This window comes from Lathyrus oleraceus, chromosome 4 (assembly GCF_024323335.1).
Source record: "Lathyrus oleraceus cultivar Zhongwan6 chromosome 4, CAAS_Psat_ZW6_1.0, whole genome shotgun sequence".
Lineage (NCBI taxonomy): Eukaryota > Viridiplantae > Streptophyta > Magnoliopsida > Fabales > Fabaceae > Lathyrus > Lathyrus oleraceus.
This window is the reverse complement of record NC_066582.1, coordinates 476,294,046-476,319,162: the sequence shown is the minus strand read 5'-3', so window position 1 is coordinate 476,319,162 and position 25,117 is coordinate 476,294,046.

Here is a 25,117-nt window from a genome sequence, read left to right as displayed (position 1 = left end):
CCTCTTGATGAACTGGGAGTTTTCAGAAACTTGAGAGACCAATTCCTTAAGCTTAGGAGGTATTCCTACAAAATTGATCCGGATAGTATTCCTACGAGCAGAAGCCATGACCTGCAACAAAGATAAATCCTTTGGTCCTTGAAATGGTTAGTGAAAATGCTATGCTTATGATGCATGATGATGCTATGATGTTATGCTCAATCACAAACATGTGGCACACACAAACAAGTCACACAATAGCCCTAGGTTTGAAGGCTTGCATGAGGTTTAAAGGTAAGTACCCTCCCCTGAAGTTTAGTTGATTCATCCTGTCCTACAAAAGTAACCAGGTTCTAAGGGATCTCAAAATCATTGATCCTTCACAAGGGTGGTTGTTCAGTAGGCAACTTACTTGCCAACCAAAACCCTCCAAGTTTAGGATCTCAATGAGTGTAGTATCGAGTATCAACCAACTTCAGTCTTCACCAAAGCCGGTTATCTCACTACTTTCTAAAGGCCAAGATGGGATGACTAGGGTTCTAAAAGTCAGTTAGTGTATTGACAACATATGGCAGCCTCATATTATCCTCAACTTGCTTAAGGAACATAAGCACCAACCAAGAAGTCACACTAACTATGGCCACCAGATCAACCATATCGATATACACCGTACAGTTTCCTTGGTCTATTGCCATTTACCTAAGGTACACTAGATCCGGGTTAGGGTCTTTCACACATAAGAGCACCCAACAGATAAGTATAAAGCAAACAAGGCAAACAATTTTAAAGTGATCTAATTCCTAAGGGTACCCCTCTTTTATTAAATTCCCCAGCAGAGTCGCCAGTTCTATAACACGGTGGGAGAACTGACTTTAGTTAAATGTTGCGGATAGCAAGAGTCGCCACCGACTTTTATTTTATCCAAAAGGAAAGGACATAAAAGAACAGGAAAGACCTTAAAAAGATTTTGAGTTCGGGGGGTAGGTTATACAAAGGGAAGGTATTAGCACCCTTTATATCCATGGTTATCCATGGGCTCTTAGTTACTTAGCTCACTTTGTTTGTTTGCAAGAGTGTAGTGTGTGATTAGAAAAATTTCTTTAAGTACTTTGTAATGACCCTCGTATGGGTGTATACAAAGCCTAGTTTAGAAATTGTGAGGTGTAAAAGTAATTTTGAAAAGTGTGAGCAAGTAACTATGAGATACCTACCCTAGATTAAGTCTTTCGTGTTCTCGTATATTCTTTCAATGGTAAGACACTCCCTATTATTAAGGAATAGGTAGTCATTACCTTGGATGTGTTTAAGGGACGGGCGTAGGGTCATCGTATGGTCAATGAAGGCAACATAAGGGGTGTCTTTAGCAACTCGTAGGGACTATCATCATATTTACCGAAGGGACAAGATCATTATATCGTAGGCAACCTCGTAGGGACTTGATCTTTTAAGTTTATAGGGACTTGATGATTTTTCTGTTTGAAGGGACTTTGCTTAAGACACCCCTATTTTCGAGGGACTTGACCATTTAAAGAAGGCAACCAAGAGGAATACCCTAGGAAGTACAGATGGCGATCAAAGATCGACTTACGTGTGTGAGTGTTATTTTTCAGATATTTGTCTTGAATTTAATTTTCTAAGTTCAATTATTTACAGTTAGTTTTTTGCACTCCCTAAATTACTAACCACGCAATAAATATTTACAAAAATAAAAGCAAGAAAAATAAATTCCTAAATTATTACATGGCTATGGGATAGATACATAATAATCAGGCGAGAAAGAATAAATTTGCAACCTATACATTTGTTCCTAATATTATAAATAAAACAAAATTAAAATAAGGAAAGTAATGAAGCAAAAATAGAATAGATAAAAGCAAATAATAATAAAATAATAAATAAACAATGGTAATAAAGCAATAATAAAATAACAATAATAATAAAGTGATAATAAAAAGGTTAGAATTTTAAAAGAAATTATTTTAGGTTAAACAAGTTAGATTTTTTTAGAAGTTATTAGAAAAATATGAGTTTAAAATAAATTAGTAATAAAAGAATTTAAAATACATTAATGTACAAATTATAAAATAAAAGAGTTATATGAAAAATATTAAGTTAGTTATTTACAAAATAAATAAAGATTATAGAAAATATCAAATTATTAGATTAATAGGTTTATTATTATTATTCAATTAGAAAAATGGTCAATTAGATTTGATTTACAAAATATATAAGGATTTATTATTATAAGTAAGTAATAAAAAAAAGTTATTAAAATAGTTAGTATTTATTATTTATTTACAAAAAAATATAAAGGTTATAGAAAAATATTAAATAATTAATTTAGTAGGTTTTCACGTCCTACATTACTAAACCACACAGTTAATATAGGATCAATGGCAGAAATTTAAATGGCAGAAAAATAAATGGCAGACAAATAAAATGGCAGAAAATCAATGGCTGAAAATAAAACCCTAATTATTACAACGCTTTGGTGCAGTTACATAATAAAGATGGCGAAAAGTAAAACTGAAAATATTACAAGTTAAAACTTAAAATATTACAAGGGCGAAGCAGTTACAGTGTATGAATAACATAAATATGAGCGAAAATAGGAAATAATAATAAGGTTTGTTAAGGTTTAAGAAAAGGTTTATGATTTAGAGGAAACAACACGGTTAAAGTTTTAGGTTTGAAATTTAGAGTTTGTGGCGAAATTGTCAGGGTTTAGGAAAAATCAGGGTAGTTAGTTATGAAGAAAAATGTGCAGATCTAAATATATGTATATATATAAAAAAAATGAATTAAAAAAAAACAACGGCGTTGCTAGCGCAAAATTGCGATCATCGCAACTGGATCGGATAACACAAATGTCACGCCTCATGCACGTATATATGAAAACGGCGTATTGACACGATCCGATCCGAAAACATAATCAAATATATCAACAAAATAGATAAAGTATATATCATATATAAACTATTACCAAACTGTGTGTACGATAGTATAGATCAGCCACTCTCAGTTTCTCTTTTTCGTTCTGTCTTTCGGCCTCTCTCTATCAGTCATGCTAGTAAATATATATAGGAACAAATTAGGTTAATGATAATGGGCCTAAGTTTATTTTGAAACCCAATATTAAATTAAAAACTGAATAAAGTTAAATAATTAAAATAGTTAAAATTAAAATAAAAACTAATTAACCTATTTATTTATTCTAGACCCAATATTAAATTAGAAACTGAATAAAGTTAAATAATTAAAATAGTTAAAATTAAAATAAAAACTAATTAACCTATTTATTTATTCTAGACCCAATATTAAATTAAAAACTGAATAAAGTTAAATAATTAAAATAGTTAAAATTAAAATAAAAACTAATTAACCTATTTATTTATTCTATACCCAATATAAAAATAAATAGACTCAAAAAAAAAAGTCGGGCACCAAAATGCTCGAAAAAATAAAATGAACACGTCAAAATAATCAGCGCGAAATAAATGACTCGGAAAAATACAGCGTTTGGTAGGATTTTGAAGTAAAAATTATGACCGTTTAAACCGCTCAGACTGATCAACATATGACCAAAAATAGTCGTAAAAATATTTTTAGCATGTCAAATTAAACCACGTGAACCGCAGATTAATGTTACCGACATTTGCAAACTTAAACTTGACATTTTTTCGTTGACTAATTTTAGGCGCAGTTAAAAAGTTAATTTGACCAGTCTGTTTGTAAATTCCGAGAAATTATTCCGGCTAATATTAAGACAGAAAAAAATGTTATGCTATGAAGATGATGCAAATGAATGTGAAACAAAAAATTGGTTAGAGTTAAAAATAGAGGGCAAATTTTGGGGTGCAACAACTGCCCCTGTTCAATTTTCTGAAACCTGAGGAGTTAGATTGGCCTGTGTGCCATTCGTGACTTGGAAGGTTGAAGGGGATTGAACACAAAAGCCCAAAAATTTGCACTCGCCGGTGCGTAAAGTAACACTGATGACTAGTTGTATATGCTTAAGTGGGCTTGAAGATGCCACTTGGAAGAACTGGAGATGGGCTTATAGATGCCATCCATAATATCAGAAGGTGATAATATCTTGATGTTGATACTGGATATCAGTACTAGGTCTTCGTATAGGCCGTCTCTGAATCGTATCTAAGAACATACTTTTAATTTAAGTGTCAGAACCAAATCTTCGTGGCGATTTCTTTCTGAATTAAGTATCAGCACTAGACCTTCGTATAGATCGTCTCTGAACTGTTTTGAATTGTTGAATAAACCAGTAGAAATAAATCTTCGTGATGATTATCTCTTCTGGAAATATCCTGGATTAGGGAATAGATCTTCGTATAGACCGTTTGCCTAATATCCAAGAACAAAAGAGTGTCAGGATGAAATCTCCTGAAAATATCCCGGACTAGGGAATAGATCTTCGTATAGACCGTTTGCCTACTATCCAAGGACACCTTGAGTAATGATTAAGTATCAGCACTAGATCTTCATATAGATCGTTTCTGACCGTTGTGAATTGTTGATAGTATTTTATCTGTATATAACCATCCTGCAAGGAAAATGTTAGTTTATGCAATATGTATGCATGCATGGCATGGTGCATCTAAGTAAATGTATTATGCACTTATGGATATGCCATGGTATGATGTAAATGATGTATGTATGAATCATGCGGCCTGAAGCGTCCGGATATCTTTGTATAACAACTGCTGGCTAGGGAAAATAAATCCCGATTCGTTGCTGAAGAATATGAGGAACTCGTTCCTGTCTTGTTTGATAGTATAGTATTTGTCACTTCCCGTATTCGTTCGTCGTACTTCTATTGAAGGAATAAGTCCCTGAGTATCCCGACTGAGGATAAAAGAGATGGACATAAATTCAAGGGGAGACGTAATTCGAAGCATCTATAAAGATAGATTTGCTCTACTGGGGATTTGTAGTGGGGATGAACCGGCGAAGCTTCGTTGAACTACTACCCTCGTTCGTCCTTAGTAAATACTATTACTGCATTTTATGCATTTTTGGTAAACATCAATCGTATTCAAAAGCATACATACATTCAAACACAACCAATGGACGTTTTCGCTTATGTAAATAGAGTAAAAGTAAATCTGGATTCAAAGATGAAATTTTATTTATACCACAAAGTGACCTATACATAGGCAAGTTTGTATAAGGAGACAGAAATCCTAGTAAGAGGAATTCGTCGTAAATTTTTTATAAAACAAAGAAAACAGCTATGTGAAAAATGATCCTATTGAGTTTCAATTCTACTATTGCCATTATCTTCAAATATCTCATCTTCTGCTGTTGAGACAGAAACGATTGGATTGATCTTTATCTGTTTGAACTTGATTTAGGTAGCACCATCAGTTGAAGTTACATGAGTGATCCAAACGAGACATAGTCATACGCTTTAATCCCTAACTTTTGCCTGGATTGCCCTTTCAGGTTTTCAATCCACCGGGATACCCTTTTTTGCCCAAGCCGCCTTTTCAGATTTTCGACTTGCCGGGTGTACATTTTTTTTATATATATCCCTAATTTTTGCCCGAACCCTTTTGGTTTGCCGGGATGCCCTTATTTTTGCCTAGGCCAGTCAACCTAGCGGGTCTCTTTTTACGCGTAGTATTTTTAACTATGTCTGCGTTTACAGGCTGTGGAAAGTCTTCACCATCCATAGTAGTAAGCATCATGGCACCTCCTGAGAATACTCTTTTGACCACAAATGGTCCTTCATATGTAGGAGTCCACTTGCCCCTAGGATCACCCTGTGGTAGTATGATACGCTTGATTACCAAGTCACCAGCCTGATATATCTTTGGCTTAACCTTCTTATTGAAAGCTTTGATCATTCGTTTCTGGTACATCTGACCATGACAAACAGCTGCCAACCTCTTCTCATCAATCAAATTTATCTGGTCGAGTCGAGTCTGAATCCATTCATCCTCGTCTAAACCTGCCTCTTTCATGATTCTTAGAGAGGGAATCTGAACTTCCACTGGTAACACGGCTTCCATTCCGTAGACCAAAGAGAAAGGAGTTGCCCCTGTCAAAGTGCGCACTGAAGTGCGATAACCATGAAGAGCAAAGGGTAACATCTCATGCCAGTCTTTGTATGTTACTGTCATCTTTTGTATGATCTTCTTAATATTCTTATTAGCAGCCTCCACGGTGCCATTCATCTTTGGCCGGTACGGAGAAGAGTTATGGTGTTTTATTTTGAACTGCATGCAGAGTTCAGCAATCATCTTGTTGTTCTTCCGGAGAGAGCAGGTTTCTCAGATGTATATTTGATAAGATCCATCTTAGAAATCAATAAAGTGGTATGATTCAACATATACTGTCTTAGTCGGCGAGCAGCCTAAGCCAAAGCATAGCAAGCTTTCTCGAGCTGGGAGTATCTTGTTTCACAGTCGGTACCTTTTGCTAAGGTAGTATATTGCATGCTCTCTTCGACCAGACTCGTCATGTTGCCCCAACACACACCCTATTGAATTTGCTAGCACGGTCAAATACATGATTAGAGGTCTTCCTTCAACTGGTGGCATCAGATTTATAGGTTCTTGGAGATACTTCTTGATTTTGTCAAAAGCTTCTTGACATTCATCATTCCATATCATCTCTTGATTTTTCCAGCGAAAACCTCTACATAGTCACGTAACATCCGACTCAATCTTTCTTTGACACTGTTTTCCAAGCCTGCTCCTATTTTGACTTCTTTCTTGTCTACTTCAGTACCCAGATTTACAACCTCAATTGATTCCTCATGCGACTGTGTAACTTTATCTTCTTGTTGTAATAACCTAGCAAGCTCTACAGGTACTTCACAATCTTCATCCTTTCCATCTTCAGCTTGATAGATCGGATTCTCGAAATTATAATTGGCAATAGTAGAACTGTTATCAACAGGATCCAGAGTGGATGAGGATCTGCATTTTAGTGATGTGGGTGTGTGTAGGAACACATAGCTGATGAAAATAAAATAAAAGAAAAACAAAGAGCCCAATATTTACGAAAATGAAACGTCCATTGATTTTTATTGAATGAAGTATGCAAATGAAATGACATCCCGAAACAAGCATACCATTGTGCCCCGGGTAAGGCACAAGGCTTAAAAGTTTAATTGTTCAACACAGTAATAGTATTTACTCCTGACTAAAGGAGATAGGAATAACGTCTTCAGTCTTCCAATTGTTGAGCCCATCACCCACAGTAGGAAAAATCCAGTTATCCAGATTGTAGTCTTCATTATAGTCACCCACAACATTGATTTGATCTTTCATGTTCCCTGGATTGATGATACGAACAGCACGAGCACGACGAACAGCCTTCTGGGACTCTGCAGTGAAACCCAAACCAAACTTGTCAGACTTGTAAGGAATGTCGGGAAGCTGACCCCAAATAGTGCAACCACCTTCTTCAACCACATCTCTAGCATCTTTGAGGGAAGCCATTGTAGGAGGTACTCTGGTAACCATAGGAACTCTTTTAACCACAGGAGGAGCTTCAGTAGCGGGAACGACCCAAGGAACTACTTCAAATGTCTGGCAAGGAGTCTCAACATATTCACCTTCCACTTCAACATACTTAAATGTATTCACATGACTGACCATATATTCTTCCTCTCCATAAACAGTTACGATCTTTCCCTTCACCGGATATCTCAACTTCTGATGTAGAGTGGAGGTCACAACACCTGCCCCGTGGATCCAGGGGCGCCCAAGCAAACAAGAGTACGCAGGACGAATATCCATTACATAGAAGGTAGAATCGAAGACTTGAGAGCCTACTTTGATCGGGAGATCTATTTCTCCATGCACCACTCTTCTTGAACCATCAAAGGCTCTCACCACTATATTACTTGATCTTAACACAGCATCTTCAGGACTGAGCTTGTTCAGAACCTCTTTGGGAAGTACATTCAATGAAGAGCCATTGTCTATCAACACATGAAACAAGGTATTGCCCCTACATTCAATGGAGATATGTAAAGCTCTGTTATGGTTTCTTTTGGCAGGAGTCAAGTCAGCATCAGAAAAACCTAACCCATTATCATAAGTCAGATGTGCAACACAATTTTCAAATTGATCCACAGAAATTTCATTTGGTACATGAGCAGTCCTTAAGAATTTGATCAAGGCTTTAGCATGAGCCTCAGAACACAGCAACAAAGACAACATGGAAATTTTGGAGGGAGTATGCCCCAACTGGTCAACAATATCATAATCACTCTTACGAATGATCTTCAGCACTTCTTCTTCTTCTTAGCCAGCAATGTCTTCAACTCATCTTGCCCCTTGGACAAGTTCAGAATCAACTCTTGGAATTGTGCATTTTGAGCCTGGAGATCTTTGACAGTCTGTTCAAGAGCCATTTCTGCTGAAATAAACAGCGAGAAGATAAGATACCTGTTCATAAGAAACCTGTGATGCAATAATATGGTATGTAGATGCTTATGCAATGTTTTCAAGGACCGTAGGATTTAAATTTGTTTAAACCACGAAAAAGTAAACTTTTATTAGTAATAAACTTGTTTGCCCCTTGGGCTTACAATAAAAACGAAATGAATACGAAAAATGGGGTTTTAAGTCTCCCATGGACGTTTCCTCTTTGTGTTGAGGTATGAGTTGAGATTCCGCTCCTCGTGAAGTTGTTTTGTTAGCTCCAGGATTCTTTCCTGACTTGCCTTGTAATGAGTCTCAAAAGTATCTCTTTGCTCCTTCAACTGGATCCAGGACCTCTGTAACTCTTCCATGTCAGTGGGCATGTCTGGATGAAGAATGATGTAAGAAGTATCTCCTTCAGCAACAGGCTCCATGGTAACTGGCAGGATAGCATGATATGGCATCATAAGAGTCTGAGCACGAGATCGTACCCATCTGAGATATGGTTCCATAGGAATAGTGTACTTGGGTTCCAGAGTCTTGCTGTCAACCTTGTTCACTTTACCCCATGCTCGTATGAACCTTTGACGGTAACCTTGAAGATCGTTGTCGTAGTCGAACACAATACCCTGAATAAGCATGTCATGAGGACCATCAGTCCGAGCGTAACCAAACTGACGTAGAGCTAAAGAAGGGTTGTAGGTAATACCCCCTCTTATGCCAAGGAGTGGCACATTAGGGAACTCCCCACAACGGTCAATGATGGTAACATTCTCCATAGATCTAGAGCACCAATGAATATCTGAATGAGAAAGTGACATAATCCTCTTGGACCTCCTGAACCCTTGTTCATTCTTCATCACTGATCGAGGAAGGTGAGAAATAAATCACCTAGATAATAGAGGTATGCAACACATCAGAGTTCCTCGTGCATTCGTAGTACGGGTATGAAGAGAGTGTAAGGTGTCTCCAAGTAATGTAGGCACTGGATTGCGAGTCAGAAATATGTTGATGGCGTGTACGTCTATGAACTGGTCTGGATTGGGGAACAGTACTAAGCCATAAATCAATAGGGCTAAGATCTCCTCAAAAGCATCATAACTCATAGCCTTCAGGAATACTTGAGCTTTCTCCATCAATACCTTAGCAAGAATACCCTTAACTCCACTCCTTGTTTCTAGGACAATGTCTGATTTCTTTAAATGTAAGGCTGCAACAATGACTTCAGGTTTAGGCTCTTTTTCCAAGCCTGTGAAGGGTTTCTGATCAAGAATAGGTATACCCAGAAGCTTGGAGAACTCTTCCATTGTAGGAACCAGCTGATAGTCGGGAAATGTGAAGCAATGATGTTTAGGGTCAAAGAACTGAAACAGGACACTCATCATGTCTTCATTGAACCCTGAAGTGACTAGATCCAGTAGGTGACCATGCCTCTTGATGAACTGGGAGTTTTCAGAAACTTGAGAGACCAATTCCTTAAGCTTAGGAGGTATTCCTACAAAATTGATCCGGATAGTATTCCTACGAGCAGAAGCCATGACCTGCAACAAAGATAAATCCTTTGGTCCTTGAAATGGTTAGTGAAAATGCTATGCTTATGATGCATGATGATGCTATGATGTTATGCTCAATCACAAACATGTGGCACACACAAACAAGTCACACAATAGCCCTAGGTTTGAAGGCTTGCATGAGGTTTAAAGGTAAGTACCCTCCCCTGAAGTTTAGTTGATTCATCCTGTCCTACAAAAGTAACCAGGTTCTAAGGGATCTCAAAATCATTGATCCTTCACAAGGGTGGTTGTTCAGTAGGCAACTTACTTGCCAACCAAAACCCTCCAAGTTTAGGATCTCAATGAGTGTAGTATCGAGTATCAACCAACTTCAGTCTTCACCAAAGCCGGTTATCTCACTACTTTCTAAAGGCCAAGATGGGATGACTAGGGTTCTAAAAGTCAGTTAGTGTATTGACAACATATGGCAGCCTCATATTATCCTCAACTTGCTTAAGGAACATAAGCACCAACCAAGAAGTCACACTAACTATGGCCACCAGATCAACCATATCGATATACGCCGTACAGTTTCCTTGGTCTATTGCCATTTACCTAAGGTACACTAGATCCGGGTTAGGGTCTTTCGCACATAAGAGCACCCAACAGATAAGTATAAAGCAAACAAGGCAAACAATTTTAAAGTGATCTAATTCCTAAGGGTACCCCTCTTTTATTAAATTCCCCAGCAGAGTCGCCAGTTCTGTAACACGGTGGGAGAACTGACTTTAGTTAAATGTTGCGGATAGCAAGAGTCGCCACCGACTTTTATTTTATCCAAAAGGAAAGGACATAAAAGAACAGGAAAGACCTTAAAAAGATTTTGAGTTCGGGGGGTAGGTTATACAAAGGGAAGGTATTAGCACCCTTTATATCCATGGTTATCCATGGGCTCTTAGTTACTTAGCTCACTTTGTTTGTTTGCAAGAGTGTAGTGTGTGATTAGAAAAATTTCTTTAAGTACTTTGTAATGACCCTCGTAAGGGTGTATACAAAGCCTAGTTTAGAAATTGTGAGGTGTAAAAGTAATTTTGAAAAATGTGAGCAAGTAACTATGAGATACCTACCCTAGATTAAGTCTTTCGTGTTCTCGTATATTCTTTCAATGGTAAGACACTCCCTATTATTAAGGAATAGGTAGTCATTACCTTGGATGTGTTTAAGGGACGGGCGTAGGGTCATCGTATGGTCAATGAAGGCAACATAAGGGGTGTCTTTAGCAACTCGTAGGGACTATCATCATATTTACCGAAGGGACAAGATCATTATATCGTAGGCAACCTCGTAGGGACTTGATCTTTTAAGTTTATAGGGACTTGATGATTTTTCTGTTTGAAGGGACTTTGCTTAAGACACCCCTATTTTCGAGGGACTTGACCATTTAAAGAAGGCAACCAAGAGGAATACCCTAGGAAATACAGATGGCGATCAAAGATCGACTTACGTGTGTGAGTGTTATTTTTCAGATATTTGTCTTGAATTTAATTTTCTAAGTTCAATTATTTACAATTAGTTTTTTGCACTCCCTAAATTACTAACCACGCAATAAATATTTACAAAAATAAAAGCAAGAAAAATAAATTCCTAAACTATTACATGGCTATGGGACAGATACATAATAATCAGGCGAGAAAGAATAAATTTGCAACCTATACATTTGTTCCTAATATTATAAATAAAACAAAATTAAAATAAGGAAAGTAATGAAGCAAAAATAGAATAGATAAAAGGAAATAATAATAAAATAATAAATAAACAATGGTAATAAAACAATAATAAAATAACAATAATAATAAAGTGATAATATAAAGGTTAGAATTTTAAAAGAAATTATTTTAGGTTAAACAAGTTAGGTTTTTTTAGAAGTTATTAGAAAAATATGAGTTTAAAATAAATTAGTAATAAAAGAATTTAAAATACATTAATGTACAAATTATAAAATAAAAGAGTTATATGAAAAATATTAAGTTAGTTATTTACAAAATAAATAAAGATTATAGAAAATATCAAATTATTAGATTAATAGGTTTATTATTATTATTCAATTAGAAAAATGGTCAATTAGATTTTATTTACAAAATATATAAGGATTTATTATTATAAGTAAGTAATAAAAAAAAGTTATTAAAATAGTTAGTATTTATTATTTATTTACAAAAAAATATAAAGGTTATAGAAAAATATTAAATAATTAATTTAGTAGGTTTTCACGCCCTACATTACTAAACCACGCAGTTAATATAGGATCAATGGCAGAAATTTAAATGGCAGAAAAATAAATGGCAGACAAATAAAATGGCAGAAAATAAAACCCTAATTATTACAACGCTTTGGTGCAGTTACATAATAAAGATGGCGAAAAGTAAAACTGAAAATATTACAAGTTAAAACTTAAAATATTACAAGGGCGAAGCAGTTACAGTGTATGAATAACATAAATATGAGCGAAAATAGGAAATAATAATAAGGTTTGTTAAGGTTTAAGAAAAGGTTTATGGTTTAGAGGAAACAACACGGTTAAAGTTTTAGGTTTGAAATTTAGAGTTTGTGGCGAAATTGTCAGGGTTTAGGAAAAATCAGGGTAGTTAGTTATGAAGAAAAATGTGCAGATCTAAATATATGTATATATATATAAAAAAAAAATGAATTAAAAAAAACAACGGCGTTGCTAGCGCAAAATTGCGATCATCGCAACTGGATCGGATAACACAAATGTCACGCCTCATACACGTATATGTGAAAACAGCGTATTGACACGATCCGATCCGAAAACATAATCAAATATATCAACAAAATAGATAAAGTATATATCATATATAAACTATTACCAAACTGTGTGTACGATAGTATAGATCAGCCACTCTCAGTTTCTCTTTTTCGTTCTGTCTTTCGGCCCCTATCAGTCATTCTAGTAAATATATATAGGAACAAATTAGGTTAATGATAATGGGCCTAAGTTTATTTTGAAACCCAATATTAAATTAAAAACTGAATAAAGTTAAATAATTAAAATAGTTAAAATTAAAATAAAAACTAATTAACCTATTTATTTATTCTAGACCCAATATTAAATTAGAAACTGAATAAAGTTAAATAATTAAAATAGTTAAAATTAAAATAAAAACTAATTAACCTATTTATTTATTCTAGACCCAATATTAAATTAAAAACTGAATAAAGTTAAATAATTAAAATAGTTAAAATTAAAATAAAAACTAATTAACCTATTTATTTATTCTAGACCCAATATAAAAATAAATAGACTCAAAAAAAAAAAAAGTCGGGCACCAAAATGCTCGAAAAAATAAAATGAACACGTCAAAATAATCAGCGCGAAATAAATGACTCGGAAAAATACAGCGTTTGGTCGGATTTTGAAATACAAATTATGACCGTTTAAACCGCTCAGACTGATCAACATATGACCAAAAATAGTCGTAAAAATATTTTTAGCATGTCAAATTAAACCACGTGAACCGCAGATTAATGTTACCGACATTTGCAAACTTAAACTTGACATTTTTTCGTTGACTAATTTTAGGCGCAGTTAAAAAGTTAATTTGACCAGTCTATTTGTAAATTCCGAGAAATTATTCCGGCTAATATTAAGACAGAAAAAAATGTTATGCTATGAAGATGATGCAAATGAATGTGAAACAAAAAATTGGTTAGAGTTAAAAATAGAGGGCAAATTTTGGGGTGCAACACTCACCCCTCTACCTGAGTGTTCAGAGTGTGACCGATTGATGTATCAGTGCCAGTATTTGAAGACTCTCATTCCTGAAGGACGACTTCCCTGGTTTGTCTCGTTGTTATTTTGAGAATCACCTCCAGGATTGTTGGATGGGATTCCTTGTTCTACACTGATGAACTGAATCTTTGCTTGAACTATGTTCGTATGAACCTTATTTCTTATGTCTATGGATGAGATTATTGATGTTTCACTTTTGCTTGCCGTCCAGTGTATGTTGCTTCTTTGTTGTTTATGTTCCGCTTACGAGTGCAGGTTGCCATTTTTCAAAGGTGGACGAGACTCTTGAATACCTGAGAAATGATAAAACATAACATACGCATCATACACATATCATTCTTGCATCATTACAGGTGTTCTTGAGGAGGATTCCTCATTCTTGTTCCCGTTTCAGGCAGAATTGCTGAGTATCGTCCGCACCGTTACGCAACAAGGCAGAATCAACAGAAGACCATGGATCAATTTCAAGCAGATCTAGCAGAGATGAGGACCAACATGGCCCAATTCATGAGTATGATGCAAGGGGTAGTGCAAGGGCAAGAGGAACTCCGAGCCTTGGTCCAGAGACAAGAAACTGTGATTCCCCCTGTCGGTCAGAATCCGCCAGAAGGGACCCCTATCGATGACGCTGCTGTTACCAACCCTGTCAACAACTATGCTAATGGTGATGAATTGCGTGGTATTAGAATCAATGGACAACCCATCGTTACAGAGGCTGCTAATGCTCGAGCGACACGTGCTCCAGTTCACCATCCTTCTCATTTGGTTGACAAGCAAGAAGATATGTTCACTATTCCCAGTGATGATGATGAATTTGGAAAGGCGGAAGAGAGAGATAGAAAGGTTGACACCCTTGCTGAAAAGATTCGCGCCATGGAGTGCCAGAATTCTTTGGGCTTTGATGTTACTAACATGGGTTTAGTTGATGGTTTGAGGATCCCGTACAAGTTCAAAGCGCCATCTTTCGACAAGTACAATGGCACTTCTTGTCCCCGAACTCATGTGCAAGCTTACTACCGGAAGATATCTACTTATACTGATGATGAAAAAATGTGGATGTACTTTTTCCAAGACAACTTGTCTGGAGCATCTTTGGATTGGTACATGGAATTGAGAAAAGAATCTGTCAGAAGATGGAGAGAGTTAGGTGAATCCTTTCTGAGGCAGTACAAGCATAACATGGACATGGCTCCGAGCAGAACCTAGTTACAGAGTTTATTTCAAAAGACCGGTGAGAGTTTCAAGGAATACGCCCAGAGGTGGCGTGAACTAGCTGCGAGAGTACAACCTCCGATGTTGGAGAGAGAATTGACTGATATGTTCATTGGAACCCTGCAAGGTGTATTCATGGATCGTATGGGAAGTTGCCCATTTGGTAGTTTTTCGGATGTTGTGATTTGCGGAGAAAGAACTGAAAGTCTTATCAAAGCGGGAAAAATCCAAGACCCTAGTTCTTCAAGTTCTTCAAGTGCTAAGAAACTATTTTCAGGGGCACCCAGAAGGAGAAAGGGTGAGACAAATGCTGTACATAATCAGAGAAATGGAAACAGAGGACAACAATACCGTCAAGTTGCTGCTGTGACTATTCCAGCAACCCAACCTCAACAACCACAAAGAGGACAACCACAGTAACAACAACTACGCCAATTCCAACCAAGACAAAGAATGCCAGATCGTCATTTTGATCCGTTGCCAATGACTTATGCTGAATTACTCCCTGAACTACTCAGGTTAAAGTTTGTTGAACTTCGCACTATGGCTCCATTAACAAGGATTCTCCCTGGTTATGATGCTAATGTCCGTTGTGATTTTCATTCTGGTGCGCCAGGGCACCACATCGAGAATTGTCGGGCTTTTCACCATAAAGTTCAAGATTTGATTGATGCCAAGACGATTAACTTTGCTCCTACTCCGAATGTGGTGAATAATCATATGCCTCAGCATGGAGGGCCCAGAGTAAATAGTGTGGAAGATGGGGAAAATTTGAACTTGGTAGTCGATATTAATGATGTTCAGACTTCGTTGTTTGTAGTGAAGGAACGTCTACTTAGAGGGGGAGTATTCCCGGGATGTGACAAGAATTGTTCAGATTGTGGTAATCATGAAAACGGCTGTGTGAAATTGAAAGAAGGTATCCAGGAATTGATGAATGAAGGTTGTTTACAGTTTGATCGGGTAGTGAAAGACCGTAAAGAGGTGTCGACTGTTACCATTTACTTTACGCCGTCAGAAGGTCCTGTACGTGCTCCAAGAACTATTAGTGCGCCTGTGACTATTGGTACTCCTGTGACCGTAGCTGCGCCCGTGACCATATCTGCTCCGGTAACTGTTGGTGTTCCCGTGATTGTTAATGCTCCAGTAACTATCAGTACTCCTACCACCATTGCTGCTTCTAGTGGAAGACTTTTTGAGAACAGTAGAGCGATTCCGTGGCAATATGACAACGCTTTTTGCAGAAATAGAAGACCAGATTAGTAAATCATACTCCCGTGATGATTGGTTCGTCAGATAAGACTCCAGTAACAGTTGGTTCGGCTGTGAGTAATGTGGGAGGACCCGGAGGATTTACGAGAAGTGGTCGTTTGTTTGCACCACAAGTTCCGAAAGATAACAATGCTGAGGCTCTTGCTAGAACAAAAGGAAAACAAGTTGTAGTTGAAGACGAACCAGTGCGAAAGGAAGTGCCCGAGGGTTCTTTTGAGGAGGACGTGGAGGAATTTATGAGAATTATCAAGAAGAGTGATTACAAGATCGTGGATCAGTTGAACCAGACACCGTCAAAGATCTCTATTCTCTCTCTGTTAATGTGTTCCGAGGCACATCGTAACGCCCTGTTAAAAATGTTGAATATGGCTTATGTGCCTCAAGAGATTTCTGTTAACCAGCTTGAAGGTGTTATTGCAAATGTTAACACGAGACATGGTTTGGGATTTACGGATTTAGACTTGACACATGAGGGTCGCAATCACAATAGAGCTCTGCATATCACGATGGAATGCAAAGGCGCCGTTTTGTCGCATGTTTTGTTTGATACCGGTTCTTCTTTGAATGTGTTGCCCAAAAAGGCTCTGAGTAAGCTTGATGCCGAAGGGGTTGTTCTCAGACCAAGTGATCTTGTTGTCCGTGCTTTTTATGGATCCAAGCGATCGGTTTTTGGTGAAGTCACGTTGCCTGTGAAGATCGGCCCGGAAGTGTTTAATATTGTCTTCTATGTGATGGATATTTAACCAACATATAGTTGTCTGTTGGGGCGTCCCTGGATACATGGAGCCGGAGCAGTTTCTTCGACTCTCCATCAAAATCTAAAATATGTGTGGGATGGTCAAGTTGTAACCGTGTGTGGCAAAGAGGACATCTTTGTGAGCCATTTATCCTCCTTCAAATATGTGGAGATGGATGGCGAAATTCATGAAACTCTATGTCAAGCTTTTGAGACTGTCAATATTGAGAAGGTGGCTTTTGTTGAACAGAAGAAACCAAATACCCCGATTGCGTCCTATAAACAAGCTGTGGAGGTCATTCATTCAGGTAACGCGGAAGTCTGGGGCAAGGTGATTGATGTGCCCGTAAAAGAAGACATGTTTGGCGTTGGTTATCAACCTTTTCAATCATCAGAGCAGGGTGTCCAGAATCAGAAAGGGCCGTGTACTTTCACTAGTGCTGGATTGATGAATCACGGGGATGTCTTTGCAACAGACAATGAAGATGGTGACAGTGATTGTGATATGGATAATTGAGTGCGCCCGCGTGCTCAAGGGGAGAAGATCAACAACTGGACTGCTGAAGAAATAGTCCAAGTTACTCTTCAGACAGAGTAATTTTCTTCTGTTTTTCATTTTGCACATCATGTTTTGAATTTTCAATGATTATCATCAATAAAGGACGTTTTGCAATCAAATTTGTGTTCACCGTCTTTCTATTTTTATTACTTTCATTTTCAAAACAATAAAAATGGCAATGTTTTTTTTTGTGTGACTTCCTTGAACTCTTTTCTAAAATAAAGCCTGAAACATCGTTCGTGCAGAATTGATCTTGCAGATTCCATTAAAAACAGTTCTGTTATGGCTCAGTATGACTTCGATAATCCCATTTACCAAGCCGAAGAGGAGAGTGAAGAAGACTGTGAACTCCCCAAAGAATTGGCCAGACTATTGAAACAGGAGGAAAGGGTCATTCAACCTCATCAGGAAGAGTTGGAAGTCATTAACCTTGGTACTGAGGATGCAAAGAAAGAGATCAAGATAGGGGCTGCTTTAGAGGAAAAGGTCAAGAGAGGGCTGATTGAAATGCTGCAAGAATATGTGGATGTATTCGCATGGTCGTATCAAGATATGCCTGGTTTGGATACAAATATTGTGGTGCACAGGCTACCTCTCAGAGAAGATTGTCCTTCGGTAAAGCAGAAGCTTCGCAGAACTAGTCCTGATATAGCTGTCAAGATCAAAGAAGAGGTTCAGAAACAGTTGGATGCAAGTTTTCTAGCGGTTACCAATTATCCCCCTTGGGTGGCCAACATCGTACCCGTGCCAAAGAAGGATGGTAAAGTCAGGATGTGTGTCGATTACCGAGATTTAAACAGAGCCAGTCCGAAAGATGACTTCCCATTACCTCACATTGATGTATTGGTCGATAACACTGCTCAGTCCTCGGTTTTCTCTTTCATGGATGGATTTTCTGGCTATAATCAGATCAAGATGGCGCCAGAAGACATGGAGATGACGACATTCATTACACCTTGGGGCACATTATGTTATAAAGTAATGCCATTTGGGTTAAAGAACGCCGGTGCTACCTACCAAAGAGCTATGACGACTCTCTTTCATGACATGATGCACAAAGAAATTGAAGTGTACGTGGATGATATGATTGCGAAGTCTCAGACAGAAGAGGAGCACTTGGTAAACTTGCAAAAGTTGTTTGAAAGATTGAGAAAGTTCAAACTGAGGCTGAATCCAAACAAGTGTACATTTGGAGTGAGATTTGGAAAGCTGTTAGGTTTCATTGTCAGTGAGAAAGGGATTGAGGTTGATCCAGCGAAAGTAAAAGCTATTCAAGAAATGCCTGAACCAAGAACGGAAAAGAAGGTTCGCGGGTTTTTAGGGAGGCTGAACTACATTGCGCGGTTCATATCTCATCTAACAGCTACGTGCGAACCGATATTTAAATTGCTAAGAAAAGATCAAGCAATCAGGTGGAACAATGATTGTCAAAAAGCTTTTGATAAGATAAAAGAATATTTGCAGAAACCTCCAATTCTTATACCTCCAGTTCCTGGGAGGCCTCTGATAATGTACCTTTCAGTAACAGAGAATTCGATGGGGTGTGTATTGGGACAACATGACGAGTCTGGTCGAAAAGAGCATGCAATATACTACCTTAGCAAAAAGTTTACCGACTGTAAAACAAGATATTCACTGCTTGAGAAAACTTGCTGCGCTTTGGCATGGGCTGCTCGCCGACTAAGACAGTATATGTTGAACCATACTACTTTGTTGATTTCTAAGAGGGACCCAGTAAAGTATATCTTTGAAAAGCCGACTCTTACCGGACGAGTGACTCGTTGGCAGATGATTTTGACAGAGTATGATATCCAGTACACGTCACAAAAGGCCATCAAGGGTAGTATTCTATCTGATTACCTTGCCGAGCAACCAATTGATGACTATCGGCCGATTATGTTTGAATTCCCCGATGAAGATATCATGTACTTAAAGATGAAAGATTGTGAAGAGCCTCTTGTCGAGGAAGGACCGGATCCTGATGACAAGTGGACACTGATGTTTGATGGGGCGGTAAATGTGAATGGAAATGGTGTTGGGGCAGTACTCATTAATCCTAAAGGTGCACACATACCTTTTTCCGCCAGATTGACTTTTGAAGTAACCAACAACGAAGCTGAGTACGAGGCCTGTATCATGGGGATTGAGGAAGCCATCGATCTAAGGATCAAAACTATAGACATTTATGGAGATTCTGCTCTAGTGATTAACCAAGTCAATGGAGACTGGAATACTCATCAGCCGCATTTGATACCTTATAGAGATTACACGAGAAGGATCCTGACTTTCTTCAAGACAGTAAAGTTGTATCATGTACCCCGAGATGAAAATCAAATGGCTGATGCCTTAGCCACATTGTCTTCCATGATTAAAGTTCATTGGCAGAATCATGTGCCACACGTTGCTGTGAATCGACTCGAGAGGCCTGCGTATGTGTTTGCAGTCGAGTCTGTTATTGATGAGAAGCCATGGTTTTATGATATTAAGAATTTCCTCAAAAGCCAAGAGTATCCTGAAGGAGCGTCAAAGAATGACAAGAAGACACTGAGAAGGCTAGCTGGAAGCTTTTACTTGAACAAAGATGATGTGTTGTACAAGAGGAACTTCGACATGGTTCTGCTCAGATGCGTGGTTAGACACGAAGCAGACATGTTAATGCAGGAAGTACACGAGGGATCCTTCGGTACCCATGCTGGTGGTCATGCAATGGCCAAGAAGTTGTTAAGAGTCGGTTATTACTGGATAACCATGGAATTTGTTTCAAATACGCTCGGAAGTGCCACAAATGTCAGATCTATGCAGATAAAGTGCATGTACCACCAAACCCTCTGAATATTATGAATTCTCCTTGGCCATTCGCGATGTGGGTGTAGCGGTGTATTCGTCGATATATGATTTATTGATTAAACCATAAGCAAAGCATACAAAGAAATCGAGTCGCCACCGCACTTTTATTTATCCAAAGGACTGGCTAAAAAGCGAACAAAAGCCTAAGAAGTTTTACACATAGAAAACTAATGAAAATATCAGAGAGTCTGGGTAAGGGGTAAATTACGCAATGGGAAGGTGTTAGGCACCCAAAACGTCCTAGGTACTCCTAGGGAGCCCTTTTCACAATTGTTGTATGAAAATGTTTATTTGTTTATGACATATTTGTGGTGCAAACATGAATGGGATGATGAGAAAAGAATGTACAATTTTTATTGTTTTTGTGTTTGAACGGATGAACCCGTTGCCTACGTACCTTTCCATACAAAGGTAAAGGATCAAAACGCCGTAGTTCGGCTAAAAGATTTCCAAAAGTTAGTGAGTTCATTTTAAAACAAGAGCACTAAGGCTTTTCATTACCAATGGGAGAAAACTCAACCTGAATCAATAATCCACCATGCGAGGACGGCTTCGACGTACTAGAGGGGTTAACCCTGTTTTCAGTACGGAAGTCTTACAATCAACTCACTAAGGACAAGGTAAGATTTACATCAACCACTATGGTAATTGAAACCTATGGCTAATGTGTGAAAACATATTAACAATGGACGAAGCCACAAAACAATTGAGTGGGTGAAGTTAATTGATTATGAGTATTTACAAAATATGGTCAAGGTATGATTAGGATCGATTCAAAGAAGTGTTATGAAATGGAGTTTGAAAAAGTCAAGGACTTAAGGTCCAGGTTTCTAATTTGAAAAGAGATGAAAATGTTTTGCACAACATGTATTTACAAGTTTTAAAAGTCGACAAGTGAAAAGGGAGATTGAAACAAAAGGGTGTGGATGAAGGAGTGTAAAACTTCCTAGAAGTTCACCTCTTGAAATCATATAGAAGATGATTCAAGTGTGTCCTTTGGAATGAAGCAACAAAGCAATTAAGCAAATAAAAGCAAGGTGATACCGGATGCCATCAATGGACTTATACCAATCTCACAAACAAAGGCGAATATCGGATACCAATAAATGGATTTACACCAATCTCCTAAAACAAAACAATGATACCGGATGCCAATAAATGGACTTATTCCAATCTCACAAAACAAAAGCGGATACCGGATACCAATAAATGGATTTATACCAATCTCCAAAACAAAACAATGAACCGGATGCCAATAAATGGACTTATTCCAATCTCACAAAACAAAAGCGGATACCGGATACCAATAAATGAATTTATACCAATCTCCAAAGGATGATCATAGGAGTACAAAGGCCAACAACATGGACTTATAATTGCATCCTCACATACAACAAACAAGATAAAAGCATTAAGCAAAGAGGACATAAGTGGCCAATGAAATGGTCTTACACTCTATCCCTTCCAAATCATAGGAACAGAGGCCAAAGAATGGACTTATAGCTGATTCCTCAATGGGCAAACTCACACAAATCACAAAGATATGAAATGATGATCATGCAATAATGAACCATTAATGATGATAAATGCACAAAGGCAAACAAGCAAACATGTACAGATGAATCAAACAATCAATCAAACAAAGTCATTTAGCACACACTATAACCAAGCAATTAGGCTCAAGCAAGGGTTAGACTTTAAAGTCAACTGGAATGGGGTAAATGGTGCTCTTAACCTTAACATTGAGAGTTAAGGTGAAGCAGATGAAAGGATATGAGGGGTGTGCCTCATTGCTCTTATCCCTGGTCAGGGAGAGCATTGAATATCAGAAGGTGTGGGAGTTCAAAAAGTTGGAACTCTCTCCACAAGTTAATGACTATATAGATCTTGGGCTTTTACTCACTATGCATCAACACATGTGGTGTGAGCAAGGTGAGTGACACACAGAATAGTAGGAGATGGACTATACATCTCTTCTATCTACCAATTACCTTATCAAAAGGACTTTTCCTGCTTGGGGACAAAGATAAACAATCACAAACATTGCCTCTTAAGGAGGACTTCAGACAGGTGCCTGGCCAAGTAACAAGCCTGTTCTTCCAAACTACATGGAGAAAAGAGATTCTACCTTAATGCTTAAGCTATCAAGCAAAGCAATAGCAAGTTCACAATGGAACTATAGCAATTAAGGTACCTGAAATCAATCAAATATAATCAGTATACCAATCACAAAGTCAAAATAGACAAGATAAGAACCAACAGACAACACAATCAATCACATGTGCAAAGCACAAGCTCAAGTCAAATGAGCTAGAGGTATCCTACAAAACAAACCAAGTTAGTCCATAACAATCAAGTGAACCAAACTCAATCAACTTGAATTAATCTCCTTAAAGCAATTGCTTCTCCAACCTGAAAATCAAACTCAAACATGAGAAGTAGACCACTAGGACAAGGCCTAGGGTCAAAGGAGGAGAAATAAACCAAAACAGAACATGAAAGTTGATCAAAATCAAGATTAATCAAATAAGCACAAAGTCTAATTGGTCTCATATCAAAACTATGCACCAAATCCATTTCATAAACAAAACATGTCAAAGTGTGCAAATGTGAATCACATTGGAGCAAACAGAATGAACACAAGCATATCAATATCAAAATGGCTCAACAACTTCCAAGAAAAGTCATGCCTAAACAGAACACATTCAATGAGCAACATACCAAAAAACATGGCATTTGGATAAGTGGAAGCATGTCAATTAAAATCAACAAGTCAAAGCATGCTCATACAAGCTCATACAAGGCACCAAATCATGCATCAACTTCAAGCAAGCATAAAACAGAAACCAAACATGATAAATGAATGAAATCAAATCCATGGCAAACTTCAAAATGTCTATAACACACATGCCAAATTTTAGGTCCATCCAATAAACACCAAGGATTTCACAAATCATATAAGATCATGACTCACAAAAGGTTCACAATTGGTCAAACAGAGGGAAAATTCTCAAACAAATAGAAAATGTACTCAAAAATCCACAAAACTTCATACTCAAACTTAACAACCACAAGATTCAACATGCAAAAATTCAGGTCATTTTGAGTTCATATGGCATGGTAACAAAAATCAACAAGATGAACAAGAAATGGTGTGACACACATTGTCACACCTCCAATGATCACATCATAACTCACAATCCAGGAAGGCAAAAATCATAAACCATATACCAAAATGTTCATCAAAGTGTCTAGATTACACATGTAAAATCTCAAGAATTTTGGATCAACCATCATGATTTCACAAGTGAAATGGCAAGCTATATGCAAGAAATGACATGTGAGAACAAACCCTAGGCAATTATTTTTTCTAACCGTGCACAAATTCATTAAAAATCAACAAAAAATAGAAGACATGATAAGGAATAAGGTGAAAAAAGTCTCATGTGATTTGGACTATTATTGAGAGAGTTATGGTTTTTTTAATATGAGGAAAAAAATAAAAAAAAGTGAAAGGAAGCATGTTAACATGGAAGCACAATTGAAAATAAATGCCAAAAAGCAAATATGAAGAAACGCTGGAATCCGGATTCGAACTGCGTGCGTTTTCAAATAGGGCGCCACTTAAGTGAAACGCTGCGTTTCACTTAAGTGCGTGGCATGATGCTATTGGACGCATGGCTCACAAACAGAAAATTCATGCAAACAAAGGCCAGACAAGATCTACACACGATCTGGAAACGAAACCTAAGCATTCATCATCATCTTCATCGTGTTCATCATCATCATGAACTTTTTGTCACAGAAATGCATAAAAATTATATGGATTGAATCATCTTGCATCATACATCACCAATTCAGCCTTAATTTCAATTAATTCTAACTATATTAAGAGCATCGATCAAAACAAATTTCAACATCCAAATTTCAAATCCACATAACTTGCTCAAAACTTAATGAAATTTCACGATTCAAATTGCAGAATGATCTACATGCTAGGATCTACAAAAGCCACATGATAATTGCAAGAATTGGAGGATTCGAGTTCTTACCTCTATGAAGATGCAACAGCTGATTTGTTGGATTCAAAGCCTGGAAGGTGAAAACAGATGATCTATGATGATGAGGAAGATGAATGAGTGATGTACTTTAGCTCAACAATGCTCAGATTCGAAGAAATCTCCAATTGCCATGTGAATGCTCAAGCTTCAACAGTTGTGATCTTCAAGGATTCTTCCAAGATTTGCTTCAACAGATCTTCAATACTTCCTGCAGATCATGATTAGCACAAGAACAAGCAAAAGGAATGGTGAAATTCGATGGAAAAGTTGAAAAAAGTTTGAGAGAATTTGAGAGAATTTGAGATGAAAATGAGTTTGGATCTGAAATTGTGAAGTGTTGATGCAGAATTCTGTTATGATTAACACTTTATACTTCCTGTTAATCCAGTTTGTTAAACATGATTAGCAAAATGTAAATGGATTAAGTGAAATAAGCATGTTATGCCAAAATGTCAAAACCACCATTATGATCATGTGCCAAGGGAACAGTGCGAAATTCAATTGCAGCAAGTCCAAAATTCAGTTTTAAGGCCATTGCAATTGGTTTGGAGTGAAAATTGTGCATACTTTTCAAAATCACTTTTTCCCACCAAAATTCAAAATGAATTCACTTGAAAAATGCACTTTTTGTATGATGATTTTTGATGAAATGTAATGAATGATTTGAATAGAGGGGATCAAAAGAAATTTGCTCAAAAAAGAATCACATGAATTGGCCATTTGATGCAAAAGTTATGCCTCCTTGAAG